Raw genomic sequence first — 13,129 nt, 5'->3', positions numbered from 1 at the left:
TTCTGTCTCCCTCTTTTGCTGCCCCTCCCCCACTTGTGCTGCCTCTGTTTCTCTCAAAACAAATAAATAAACTTAAGAAAATTGGTAGATCAAATAGTTTTATCTCTATTTCCCCCCCAAATGCTATTAAAATGGTAGGGGGGGGGAGAGAGAGAACCCTTAAGTGCAAAGAAGTGGGAGGACTATAATAGATAAAAAATGACAGAAAAACAAACAAACAAACAAACAAAAATTTAAAAAAAAAGTGACAAACTTTTGGAAGATAGGAAGTCCGTATGTAGTGGATTAGTTACATATTGCAATGTAACAAATTACTCAAAATTTAACTTGTTGAAACAATAAATATTTATTTCACTCAGTTTTGAGGGTCAGGAATCTCGGAGCAGCTCAGACTTGGGGTGAAGTTAGTGACCAGGGCTGCAGTCATCTAGAGAGTTGGAGAATCCACTTCCAAGCTCACATACATGGCTGTTGGCAGGAGGCTTCAGTTTCTCACTGTAAAGAAACACTTCATGCTTGTGAAATACTAACTACAAAGAGAGGAGATGTAATAATACAATAGAGAAGCTAGCTGATGTCACCTAAACCAAATAAGCAATGTAACATCATGAAATTATGTGTAAGCAGGCATTGTGTGTCTAAGAACACAGCATCACTTCTGTGATATTTCTGAATATCATAGAAGATATGTAATTGGAATCTAATCACAGGAAAATATCTCACACACACACACACACACACACACACACACACACACCCTAAACTGAAAAACATTCTACAAAGTAACTGACCTATAATCTTCAAAAGTGTTAAGTTCATGGAAGTGTGTTATATGCTTTTTTACAGGTATGTGAGCATACAGAAGGGGCACCTTGACCTAATCCAATGCCAAGATGTCAGGGAAGCCTTTTCCGGGGATATCTAAGCTGATACCTAGAGTTAGCATTGAAAGGGACAATGGAGGGTGAGGAGAGGCAAGAAAGGAGGAAGCAGATCATAACGTACAAGACGAAGGAAAAATCATTTCATCATATGCCAACTGATGTGTGTGTGTGTGTGTGTGTGTGTGTGTGTAAATTCTTTCTTTAATATTAGCAAGAGTTTGCTCCATTTCCTATCATATCTAAAATGTCATAGTTCAAGGGAACCTGGCTGACTCAGTCAGTAGAACATGCAACTCTTGATGTTGGGATATGAGTTCAATCCCCATATTGGAGGTAGAGATTACTTTAAAAATAATAATAATAGGGGAACCTGGGTGGCTCAGTCAGTTGAGCATCCGACTTTGTCTCAGGTCATGATCTCATGATTTGTGAATTCGAGCCCCGTGTTGGGCTCTTTGCTGACAGCTGAGTCTGGAGCCTGCTTCACATTCTGTGTCTCCCTCTCTGTCTTTCCCTCCCCTGCTCACACTCTGTGTCAATCTCAAATATAAATAAAGAATTTTAAAAAAATTAAAAATAATAAAATGTCACACTTCAAAATAGCTTAAGAGGTTATACCTATTACTTTAGTCTGAGAAACGTGCCTTGAGACACACACAGAAGAGTAGAATAATGTTACCCTTAATGGTCTCGGTTACTATAATCATCATTTTTTTCAAACACTGAGCATTTCATAAACTAACTAGGCAACATTATTTCCATAGCACTCTTAATATATTTCCTTAATCTGTATGTCTTTTATGAATGACATTTTCTAATGAACATCAACAGAAAGTGGTACAGAAGACAGAATTCTTTTACAGTGGCCATTTGTTTAGATTGGCCTGATTTGTCAGACTGTGCCTGGTTTGAGTCCTATTCTAGGCTTGGTCCTGCCACTCACTGGCCAAGCATCCTGAAGCAAGTCACTTCTGAGCATCAGTTCCCTCATCTGACAAATTAAAACATAACAGTATCTATTTTAGAGGATTGTTATGAGAACTGATTGAGATAATATGTGAAAAACACTTAGCGCAGTGCGTAGCTCCTAGAAATATTCAATAACTCAGATCTTTTGCATCACCCTATAGTTACATTTAGAAAAGATTATATATAAAATCAGGTCAAAATATAATGGAAAAAATATATTTAAAGTACTGTGAGAATAATATTGGCCCATTGTTTCTTGAGTGTATAGATCTTTTTTTTTTTTCAACGTTTATTTATTTTTGGGACAGAGAGAGACAGAGCATGAACGGGGGAGGGGCAGAGAGAGAGGGAGACACAGAATCGGAAACAGGCTCCAGGCTCTGAGCCATCAGCCCAGAGCCTGACGCGGGGCTCGAACTCACGGACCGGACCGCGAGATCGTGACCTGGCTGAAGTCGGACGCTTAACCGACTGCGCCACCCAGGCGCCTCTAGATCATTTTTTGAATTGATGATTAGAGTGCCTGAACCAATCAAAGGTAATTTGCCTATCACATCGTATAGATTCCCAGTCATCTTCCCCCTTGATTTTTTGAATCTTCAGCCATCTAGTCTAGAGTGTTCTTCTAAAGAACAGCAGGGCAGGGACGTAGACATGGTGGTTTTGAAAGCCATATAGGCACCGTAAAACTCACCTTATTGTAACTCTCTGCCATTTCAGCCTCCCCATTTATATAGTTGTTTGTTCATATGTATGTTTGTTTGCTTTTTTTTAGTATAATAAGGTAAAACATTTTTTTCTTGTATGTAACAAGAATTATTAAATGCTTCATACTTGTCTCATCAAAGGTAATGCCAATCTTCCTACTGTTCTGGTGAAATGTATTTATTGTTTATGATAGCAGTTGGCAAGTGGGAGTGGATAGGGTAAGTGATCTAGGGAATATTTTGCCACCAATAAATTAATCAAAAATATTGGAGGTTTGTGGGGGCAACAATTAGCAGAAATAAAAATAACTGTGGTTCGTTTGGTCTATGACGTTAGTGAGAGTCTGATTGGGTTAATACTTTTTTGTTGTTCTGGGGTTGACTAACAGTTTAACTTAATTTCTCAAGTTCCTTATCTCTAACTATAAAAATGAAAAAAAGAACTTTGTCTATTGTATATTGTGAAGCACTATGTTTTACTATTTATTATAAAGAGTGAAATTGTTAAGTGCGTTAAATAATTGTGAAGATTGGAGATCATAATATCTTAACTAGTAACACGATTCTACTTCCTGACATTATAAGCTGAATACATCTGTCATCTATGTGCCCCCCTCCGCCAACCACCACATACACATCTCCTTAGTGTCTCCCTCACCACACACATTCTCCATACTATTTATTAAGAAACATTAAAAATTTTCCAGTATCCTACAAGCCCTATCATCCTAAAAATGATGAATGATTTGATTCATTATCCTAAAAATGCTCTGATGTAATAAAAATGATAGTAGTGATGATAAAAAAAAAAGATCAAGATGAAATTTCTACTATGGAATTCTTTCACATATCTGATTTGTTGAGAGAAAATTAGAAATGAATTAGAGTTGGGGTGCCTTGGTGGCTCGGTTGGCTAAGCGCCGACTTCAGCTCAGGTCATGATCTCATGGTTCATGAGTTCAAGCCCCACGTTGGGCTCTGTGCTGACAGCTCAGAGCCTGGAGCCTGCTTCAGATTCTGTGTCTCCCTCTCTCTCTGACCCTCTGCAGCTCACGCTCTCTTCACTCTCTCTCTCAAAAATAAACATTAAAAAAGAAAGAAATGAATTAGAAATAATCTGAGATTTAATTCATGCTATTTCTATAGATTTTAATCTTTGAACTTTAATTTTTGTGAACAAAAGTTTTAATTCTACCAATTGATCAGTAGGCATTTATTGAACACCTACTACTTAGCAAGTATTGTTCCAGGCTCCCACAAAAAGCTTAAAAGAAAATAAGTCCCAAATCTCAACTCCTAGTAATACATCCCACATGGTAATTGACAAAGGAGTAATCTAGAGGTTTAAGGTATGGGAACACTAAGTGCCCAGAAATGAAATTTAAAAAGTAAAAAGGAAGAGAATTGTGAGATTTAGAATTATCTCTAAAAGAGATGTTGGAAGAAGTTACAAAGGAAAAGGAATCAAAGAAGGATGGTAATGGGACAAATCTTCTATGGAGAAAGACAACGTTCTACTAAGTTCTAATCTGAAAATGGAGGATGACAATGAAGGTGCTTTCCAACCATAAAAGGCAGGAAAATCACCAAAAAAATACTGCTGAGCCAATAACAATAGGATATAGTACAAGAAAACCAAGTACCTCTATACGAAAAGATGCAGAAAGAAACTCATGTTAGCACATAAACTCCACACCGAACTGTAACTTTTTTTCTTTTAGAACACATAATTTTGAGAACGTGTCCAAGCCTACAGGTGGTGGTTTCAGGCAGAAGAGGAGCTTCCAAGTTGAGAGTAGTAAACTGAACTGAGATTTACCATCTTGCTGGTCATAATGCCAAGGGTGATGCTTCCTGGGATTAAAGGAGTGTGTTCACTGACCCTTCCAGGATATCCAGTCTTCAATGGAGCTTTGTAACAGAATGTTCGCAGTCCCTCTGTTGCTATGAAAAGACATATTCCAATGTTGCATGTTTTACTTATTGGCCCTGACACCTTTATTGTTCATACAAGCACTCTATATTTATGAATACAAATAGTTTACAAGCAGGCTATTGATTGGATAAAACAACTTTTCATATCTGGAGTTGTAAACACTACAATCTAAAGCCTTGATTCAAAAGAGGAGACAGGTAGAGGATAACCCCAAGAGCAACCAGAATTCTGGAGACAGCCAACTGAGGTGGAAAAGAGCAAAAGGAGAAGGAGGAAATGAGGGTGACAGGAAATAAGGAGAAGGTAAAGACAAGGGCTGTGAAGAGAGAGACATAAGCTTCTCCTGTCCATAAAGTTGTGTGGATAGCTCTTCCTCTCTGGTCTCTGACGAGGCATTGCATGTGAATGCAGAGTCCAGCAGAGACTTGGGGCTCCCAGGCCGCTGCAGCCACGGTGGCCTCATCTTTCCACCTCCACGGTGGCACCCCACCCAGATTCCTTTCTTGTCAAACTTGTTTCCAATCACCCAAGCCCTCTCGTCTATGACCTCTTGGTCAAACTGTCTGTTACCCAGGACACAAATAGATTGAGAGTGTCAGATAACATGGTAATTTGATGGGGGAGAAGACAGTTTGAGTGAACACTGCAATGCTCTCTATCTTATCCCTTTCCCCAGCTACCTGCACCTTTAAAAGTAAATGTCCTTTTTCCACCTATGTTTCTCTGTGTCTGTAAGTCACTGTGGGCCAACTGAGTGTGACTCATCTCTCTTTTTATTTCTTTGCCTTGATGTGTTCATTCCCTCTGGGGAGCTAACTGGTAGAACAGTTGAGTCCATTCTATTTTTCTTGGAGAAGTGGGGTAGCACACAGTTGGGTGATGACAATCTGGGGTTGTGTTGCTCTTTGGGAATCACATAGAATACTGTGTGCTCCGAAGGCAGAGCACTGACATTACATGAAGTGAGGAACATTCTGTAATTACATCTTACACTCAAAGTCATTCTCCTGGAACTAATATCCAACTAATACAAATATATGGTATTCATCACATGCTTGATGCCTGCTGAGTCTGTGAAATCTTGTCCCCTGAATGTCACTGTTGTCGGTCTCTACCTCCTGCCAGAAATTCTCACAATTGCTGTACAGGCTATAAACACACTAGAGAAGAAGTAGTTTTTTAAGAAGCTAAAGCATGACCATGAGAGTAATGGCATGATGCACAGCTCACATCAAATATGCACACCACCACAGCCACTTTCTCACACCCCTAAGTACAAAGATTTGGGTGAATGCTCTCAGTAAAAATTACACTGCTTCAATGAACAGGTTAGAGATAGACTCCAAGGTGTGGGTAAGAAGTAGGGGGTGTTACCTGTTAAAGAAATCTTTACTCAGAGGTTATTATGGGCCAGGCACCACATTTTGAGTAAAGCAGCTACTATGGATAGTAGAAATAAACCAATCATCTTAAGAAGTACAATTACTCTGCAGGTTGATTGGCAACTCCTGAAAGCTTTGTATAACATTACAGCTTTCTCTTGCTAGCACCTAACTTTATCTCTTTTCTTGAATGGGCGAGAGGGGAATGGAGAGGTTAGACAGAGGGAGCGAGAGATACACAAACGGAATCACCTTTCTATTCAGGGATTTACCAAGCACCACGGGTTGCTAATGATTCCAGGTGAGGGCATAAGAACTGAGGACGTGCTCTCTCTTGAACTCTTTCCCCGCTGTTATCTTTTCATAAATTCTGTGTATTTGACTGGGCAAGTGGGTTTAGTCAGTACTTATGTTTAAAAAAAAAAAAAAAATCAGAATCGGAAACAGGCAGGGCCCAGGCGAGGGGGGATGGGAGTGCGACCTGAGCCTGGGATTTCAGCAGGACAGCTGGCCGGGGCGAGCGCACGGGCTCAGCCTCCCGGCCAGACCCCCCCACCCCCCACCCCCGCCCCTTGCGCCGCCCACCGTGCGCCTCCCCTCAGGCTCCAACCTGGGCTTGCAGAGCTCCCGCTCCACTCTCTACCCGCCCAGCCTGCCTCTCAGGGTCCATCGGGAGCGCCAGGGCTGGCGGCCGATTCCCAGAGTCGACCGACCAGCCTGGGCTCTCGACCCTGTGGGCAGCGTCCCCTCCTAGAACCTCAGGTACTCCCACTAACTTTGCTAAGACAGGAAAGGCTGCTCCAGACCTGTGTACCTCAAGTGTAAAAGGAAAGGAAATTCGCTTGCGTTAGAAAGCTTAAACATCAGGCCACTCAAGGAGAACGGCAGGTTCGATAACCCCCATTCTCCCCGCCTCCACCCACCCTCAGCCGCGGGCGGCTCAATGGTCCCTAGGAAGTGGATGCCAGAAGGGTCTGTGCATTGGGCCGGGGACGTAGCCGGGCAGCTCCAGGCGCGGAGCTCTCTATAGGTCCTCGCTCCCAGGATCGGATAGATGATTCATTTTTATATGTAACGTTTTACCCTACTCTATAGCTCCGTCTGGTTAATGTTCAACCCTAGGGCTTCGAAAGGCAGCTCTAGGGAGGCAGGCAGGAATGACCCACTCAAGGTATATGGCCGCTCGGGAATGAAGGCACAGAAGCCCAAGAGAGGGTGAGGAGAGAAGTGGCGGGGGTGCGGGAGGGGTCGCTGCTCCGGCCTGGGCCTCCTTAGGCCGCCTCTGAGACTTCAGAGCAACCAGCGGGTCCGCGGCCGAGGCGCAGCAGGCGTCCCCGAGGCGCAGCCAAGAGGTTGAGCTCTGGCTGGGCCCCGACCGCCCACGACGCCGCTGCTGGGGCCGGGAGCGGCGCGTGCGGGGGTGACGAGCGCGCGGACGCCAGGGCGGGCACTTTGCCCCAGAAGGACCCCGGGGGCGAGTCTGTGCTGCCCCAGCGTCCGGGCTTCGACGCTCGCCAGCCTGCCGCTGCCGGTTGGGGACGCCGGAGGGAGGTGGGTGCGCGGCGGCAGTTGAGGATTAGATTCCGTTTTGTTGTCCCAGGGGACGTGCAAACACTAGTGCGGCGACACGAAAGGGATCCCCGGAGGTGCGTAGGTTGCCTTCTGGGCCGCCACTTCTCCGGGTGCCTCTGAAAATATCGTCAGGGTAATGCGAGGCAGCACGACTTGCCATCGCCCTTTTCCCCTTGTTGCAGGGCCAAAAAAAATTTAAAAAAAAAAATAAAAAAAGAACATTAAGATAAAGCAGCTGTTCTGGTCAATAGAAGGCGGTAGGACACGGCTGTCCCCGATCCACAGTTCAGGCGCTTCAGTGAGGCCCAAGGCGAAGCTACCCTTGGGGGCAAGTTCAGGTAGAGCGGCGGCACCTAGGGTCCTTCTGAGAGTTGGGCCACGTGGCTCCCGCGGAATCCATGGGTCCAGAAAGTCCTGGTCAGATGTCCAGACTGCCATCTCTTGGAGCTCAGAGGTGGACCGGGCAGAGGTTGGGGGGGGGGGGGGTGCTGCACGGGAAAAGGAGGTTCCGAGCTGGGGAGGGGAGCTTCATGCCGTGGAGCAGCAGCCTAGAATTCCGCAGGCGGGATTTTTTTTTTTTTTTTCTGTCAAAGAAACAAACAAGACCCTGCCTCATCAGATAAGAGTGGCTCCTAAGATTTCACGGATTTTAAGCGAGGGGTGGAGACGCTAAGGTTAGTAGAACACTGCGAATGAACATCGCCCGAGGCCCGCAGAAGAAGAGTTTTAATTTCCTTTTTTTTTTTTATTGGTTTGTTTGATATTATATTATTTTCTAGCAAAGTGACCTGTCGTCTGTAGCCTTGGGCTCTGGCCGGCAAAGCCCCTTCCTCGGCACTGGGGATGGCCTGCAGGGTCATCTACCATCTACCTCTGTCCACATCAGCGTCCCCTACCCTCCCACTACCCGGTGCCCGCACACTTCCTGGTGAAATCAGTCAGATATACTCGTCCGTAACCAAAGGCAAGCAGCCGCGTTAAGTGACGACAGAGAAGGCCCCGCTAGTCCATCCCGGAGGACAGAGAAAGATGCCATCAAACTTCAACTGGGTTCAGCAGCCCCACCCCGAAACCCAGAGAAACTGAGTTGAGGGGGTTGTTGACACAAGCCGAACGGGGAAAGAGTCCAAGAAGTGGGTTGCCACTAGTCTGGGATCCACGTCACATTGCATGTGCTGCCCCACTGCCTTCTCAGCTGAGACAGTTCTAGGTCCCATCTCCCCAGAGGGACGAGGATAGAGGTTCCTGCCCAGGACCGCGTGCCAGGGGGTCCCGCGCTGCCCTGCCGCAAACTGTCGCAGAAGACAGAGAGGCCTTGCTTCTTCTGGACAGAGGAAGCATTGGTAGAGAGTCCTGGGGCTCTAAGGAAACCACCCCAACCAAGCCTTAGCTTTGCTTAGTATATGAGGTCCCAGCATCAGCGGACCTGTTCTAAGTTGATAGAACAGGAAAAAGGCAAGGACAAAAAACTTTAGAATGGGTAAAGAAAACAGGAGAGAGAGAAGATGGGGGGGGAGGGGAGGAGAAAGAGACAGGGCAAGGTTGGGATGGGGGACACTTTAAACATTTTTGCAGGAAGAACAGGAGAACTAGGTCTGGAAAGATCCATCAAAGTCAGAGGGTGCAGACACACACCGGCTCAGGGAGGACCAAATCAATGAGTCTCAACTTCTCTTAGCCCTTCAGAGAGAGGAAAAAAAAATGCAACCCCCCACACAACCTTCCAAAACCAAACAACTTTACCATACATCCATTAAATGTTTTTTTTTTTTATGTTTTTATAAAGAGGAATTTAGATAGTTCTTTTAGTCACTTTTTTTGGCTAGGTAACTTAAGCCTCAACTATCTCCTGTTTTCCACAATTGCCACTGAACTGTTCATACGTTGTTACAACAGAAGTAGCAATGATTTTTTAAAGGCAATTAAGTAGAATTAAATACATCTTTAATGGTATATTTTATGTTTTCCAGGCCTTCTCTAATCTTCAAACAAAATCTAAAATCAACATTTACATAAAATGCATAAAATACTCAGAAGTGAATGGAGTTATGCATCCCAAACACAGTAAATTCTGGATTCTATCTTTCCAAATAGAAAGTTAACAATGAGAAGGCCTCCCTTCGTGGGGGGTGGGGGTGGGGGGATTGGGAAGCAGGATGATAAACTTTTAAGATGAGAGTAAAATGTCCCTGCTTTAGTCTGCTAAAACCTGAAAAGGAAAATTAGTTATGTATCTAAAATCAGATTTCTACTTAACCCATTATTATTTTTTAAAAATCACTTTCTCAAGTTTAGTTAAAATGCAATTGTCAGATTAGGGACGCTGGGGGAGGAAGGATAGTTTTTAAAAATCCCTTCTGAAAATCTGCTACAAGAAATTTCTCCCGTTTACTTCAAGACCTCTCCTCTCTCAATCAGCCACGTCTCTTGCTTTCCCCCTGTGCTTAGATTAACTGCTGCTTGCCGGGGGGTTTATAAATCAATCAATAGGGACTCTATATTCATAAAGGCCTCTGATCTGATTACACCCTCTCCCTTTTTTCTCCCCCTCTCTAAAAAATTTACATCGGCTAGCCTGGGACTCCCAAAGTTGCCTGCGTCGACGGAGAGCGGCGGGCGGGAGGCTGGCCAGCCCCGGCGACGGCGGCGAAGGCGCCCGTGGATTAGGATGTGGATTGCAGGACAGACCTTTGTTTGGTCACATTCGCGACGCGGGGTGGGGGTGAGGGTGGGGGGATGGGGGTGGGGGTGGGGGTGAGGTTATCCTCCTTGGAGAACGCGCCAGGTTTTTATAGACTGTCCTTAAAAGAGTTCGCTGCTTTTCACAGGGTTAATTTATGGGGCTTTCGAGGAATACTGCGACTTTTAAGATGCTCTTCATTTTTTTCTCATTATTTTTTGTTGTTGTTACACTCCTAAAGGCACTCCCGGGTTTCAGCACCTCGCGGGACAGGGGTGGGGGGTGGAAGAAAGAGCAGGGCCGGGAGGCGAAGGGGAGGATTTACCTACAAATCAAGACGCCTACACGGCTCAGGTTGCCCAACATAGTTTTTAAAATTAAATTTCTAACCAAGTTACGGGCAGTAAAACTCAGATTGAGGACCTGGAAGGAAGTTGAGACAAACGTGGGGCACATACACCTTTTCCTAGGTCTCCGCCAGTCTGAATTCGCTACTAGGGGAATGAAGAGTTTGAGGCCTCAGGAATTTTAAAAGTTTAAAAACCGAGGGCAGGCGGGAGAAAGGGTTAGAGTAACAGGTGAGGGGTGGTTGTTTGGGGGAGGGGGGAGGGGAAAGCCCCGAGACCGCGAACTATCAGTGTGGGGTTCCTGCCCCAAGCACCCCCGCCCCAGCCTCTGGGCGCGCAGAGGGCTTAGGCCTGCAGGCCTGGGCTCCTGGGGGCCAGACCTCCGGCTCGCCATCTTTGGTCCCTAGCGGAGGCTGGTGGTGTTCATGCTATAGATTACCTTAAAGGTTCCTTTAAGCGCTTTAATACACAACTAGCTCAGAAATCATTAAGAGACCTAGAGAAGGAGAAAAAAGACCCTCACACTCACCGGTAATAAGTGTTGACATGCAGCAAAAATCGATTGAGTGGAACCGAGGTGGTGGCAGTAGCGGTGGCTGAAGGGGGGACCCGCGTGGGAGCGGGAGGGGCGAGAGGACCGACTCCACTGGCTCAGGAACTAGGCTTTTCTCACTTGAAGGGAAAAAGAGGTGCAGAAAAAGGTTGGCGGGCGAGCGGGGATGGGTGTGGGGAAGAAGGGGGGGTGGTGAGGAGGGTAATTCTTCTTTCTGGAAGTCCAGGGAAAGGAGCTGAGGTGGGAAAAAGGGCTTCTCCTCAGTCCCGAGTCTCCGCCCCCAAGCCCGCACCACTCAAGTTGGGGATGAGACAACTCTTCCCAAACCTCGACTTCCATTTTTGTTTTTTGCAGACTGATTGATTTCCTCGAAATAGAGTTCTATTTCAGCCAGCAAACTAGGCCCAGGTCCGCCTCCTCTATCCCGCTCTCCCAAGTCACTCTTAGACCTGCAGGAGACGCAAGTCCTCCCAGCAGGTCTCGTTAGCGTTTCCAGCCCCCATCCCCAAATCCCCTCTCCCAGTCCCCTCCTCCCCCTCCCCCGTCGCCCCTCCCCCCATACCGGGCGGAGCTCGGGGAGGCCCGGACCGCTGGGCTCCGCGGCTCCAGAAGCCAAAGTCCGCCCGTGGGGACCGTTTTCCTCTCCACTGCTCTCAAGTGAACAACAAGGACGGAGGTGACCCTCGGCCAAAGGGCTTTTATCTGCCCCCCACTGCCGCGTGATCCCTCCGTAGGTTAGAGGCAGAGCTTAAAAAAGAAAGAAGAAAGAAAGTTAATGTGCATTGAGCACTGATCTTAAACCGGGGACATTATCTGCGATCTCTTTAAGTGGCAGCAGCAGTCCTATGCAGAACAAAGACTCAGTGTCCGAGGCTCAAAAACTTATAGGTAAAGTTGCAGTTAGATAAAAGTAACCTAAGCGCAAAAACACAGGTTTTCTCGGCTCCAGAAAACTCGGGCTACTTTTCACTCCCTGTTCCCTAGGGTTGTGTTTATCCTCACCCACTGGGGGGAGGACGGTGACCAGAATAGCAAAGGACCTCAGGATTTACCCCTCACTCCCCCTCCCCCAGCGCCTCGGTAATGAATTCCTTCGGACTAAGTCGTATTTGCTACGATTTGTTACGAAATCGAATTTCACATTAAAAAGAAAAAAAGCTGAAAACCACCAACAAAGGAAGAGCGGGTGCTTAAAAGTTCTTTGAAACACTCACACGGACCTCATTCCCCGTTTAGATGTCAGAGGATGGGAGGGAGGGCCAGGGTTGTAATTCATCTTGATTTGCTTCATTGTCCCGCAGTTTGCAAACTATAATCCTGTATAATTTCAGGAACAAGCAGGTTTAGAATTAATGGGTCAATATTATTTAAAACAAAACACGGGGAGCATGACCTTTGCCTCAACTACATATTGCTCGACAAGATTCAGGAAACTCCACTCTAACCTCTCACCCCCTGGGCTCTTCGGGAAACTAAGGGGCTGTAGTTATTAGAAATGGTCTTTGTTTCTTTTAATGTCTCCTAAGGATTTGGAAATAGAATGCAATATAACATGAAGAATCTCTCTACTTAAGCCTGAAAGATAAACGTGGAGGCCTAAATATTTTGAACTGGAGGTGTTTCCTTGTAAACTTATTATAGATGTATTCCTCTTGAGAGGAATGTATATAAACTGTACATGTATACATACACACATGCTTCTCCAGAACAATTTACCGAATGTGTTGAACCGCCCTCCCACCCCCGCCAAAAGAGTATATTTGAGAGTCATTGAAAGCTGGCATACTTTATAAATTTCTTTCTCCTTTCTTCTTTCTCTCTTATATTATTTCCTAGCAATAATGGAATCCTCTGGGTTTAAGCCAAAGAAAAATCTGGGAGACAAGACCAGACTTTACAGGCTTTTTCCCCCCCTGGGAGTGGCTTTTCTTTTTTCTTTTTCATTTTTGATGAATGACTATAATTTATTTCTACCAAATTTAAATAAGGCCTGATGCCTTGTGTGTTTAACTAGGCGGGCAGAGGAAAACTGGTTTGTTTAGTAAGCAATGACTGAGAGACCCTGGCCAGGTGACAGAGGAGGGCAGAAAGAATCCAGA

At 45.5% G+C, this 13,129-nt stretch overlaps 1 long non-coding RNA gene across 1 annotated transcript; it reads right to left on the bottom strand.

Moving 5' to 3' along the window:
- Window positions 1-321: 321 nt before the first annotated feature.
- On the bottom strand, window positions 322-11,921 carry LOC122477423. The gene is made up of 3 exons (XR_006295695.1): window positions 11,593-11,921; window positions 11,007-11,149; window positions 322-495 (listed from the first exon to the last, which is right to left on the bottom strand). It is a non-coding gene; the product is annotated as an uncharacterized LOC122477423 (long non-coding RNA).
- Between the last annotated feature and the right edge of the window lie 1,208 nt (window positions 11,922-13,129).

Source organism: Prionailurus bengalensis, chromosome B1 (assembly GCF_016509475.1).
Source record: "Prionailurus bengalensis isolate Pbe53 chromosome B1, Fcat_Pben_1.1_paternal_pri, whole genome shotgun sequence".
Taxonomy (NCBI): domain Eukaryota; kingdom Metazoa; phylum Chordata; class Mammalia; order Carnivora; family Felidae; genus Prionailurus; species Prionailurus bengalensis.
Note: the sequence above shows the minus strand (reverse complement) of the source record. Positions and strands in the feature narration are given on the sequence as shown.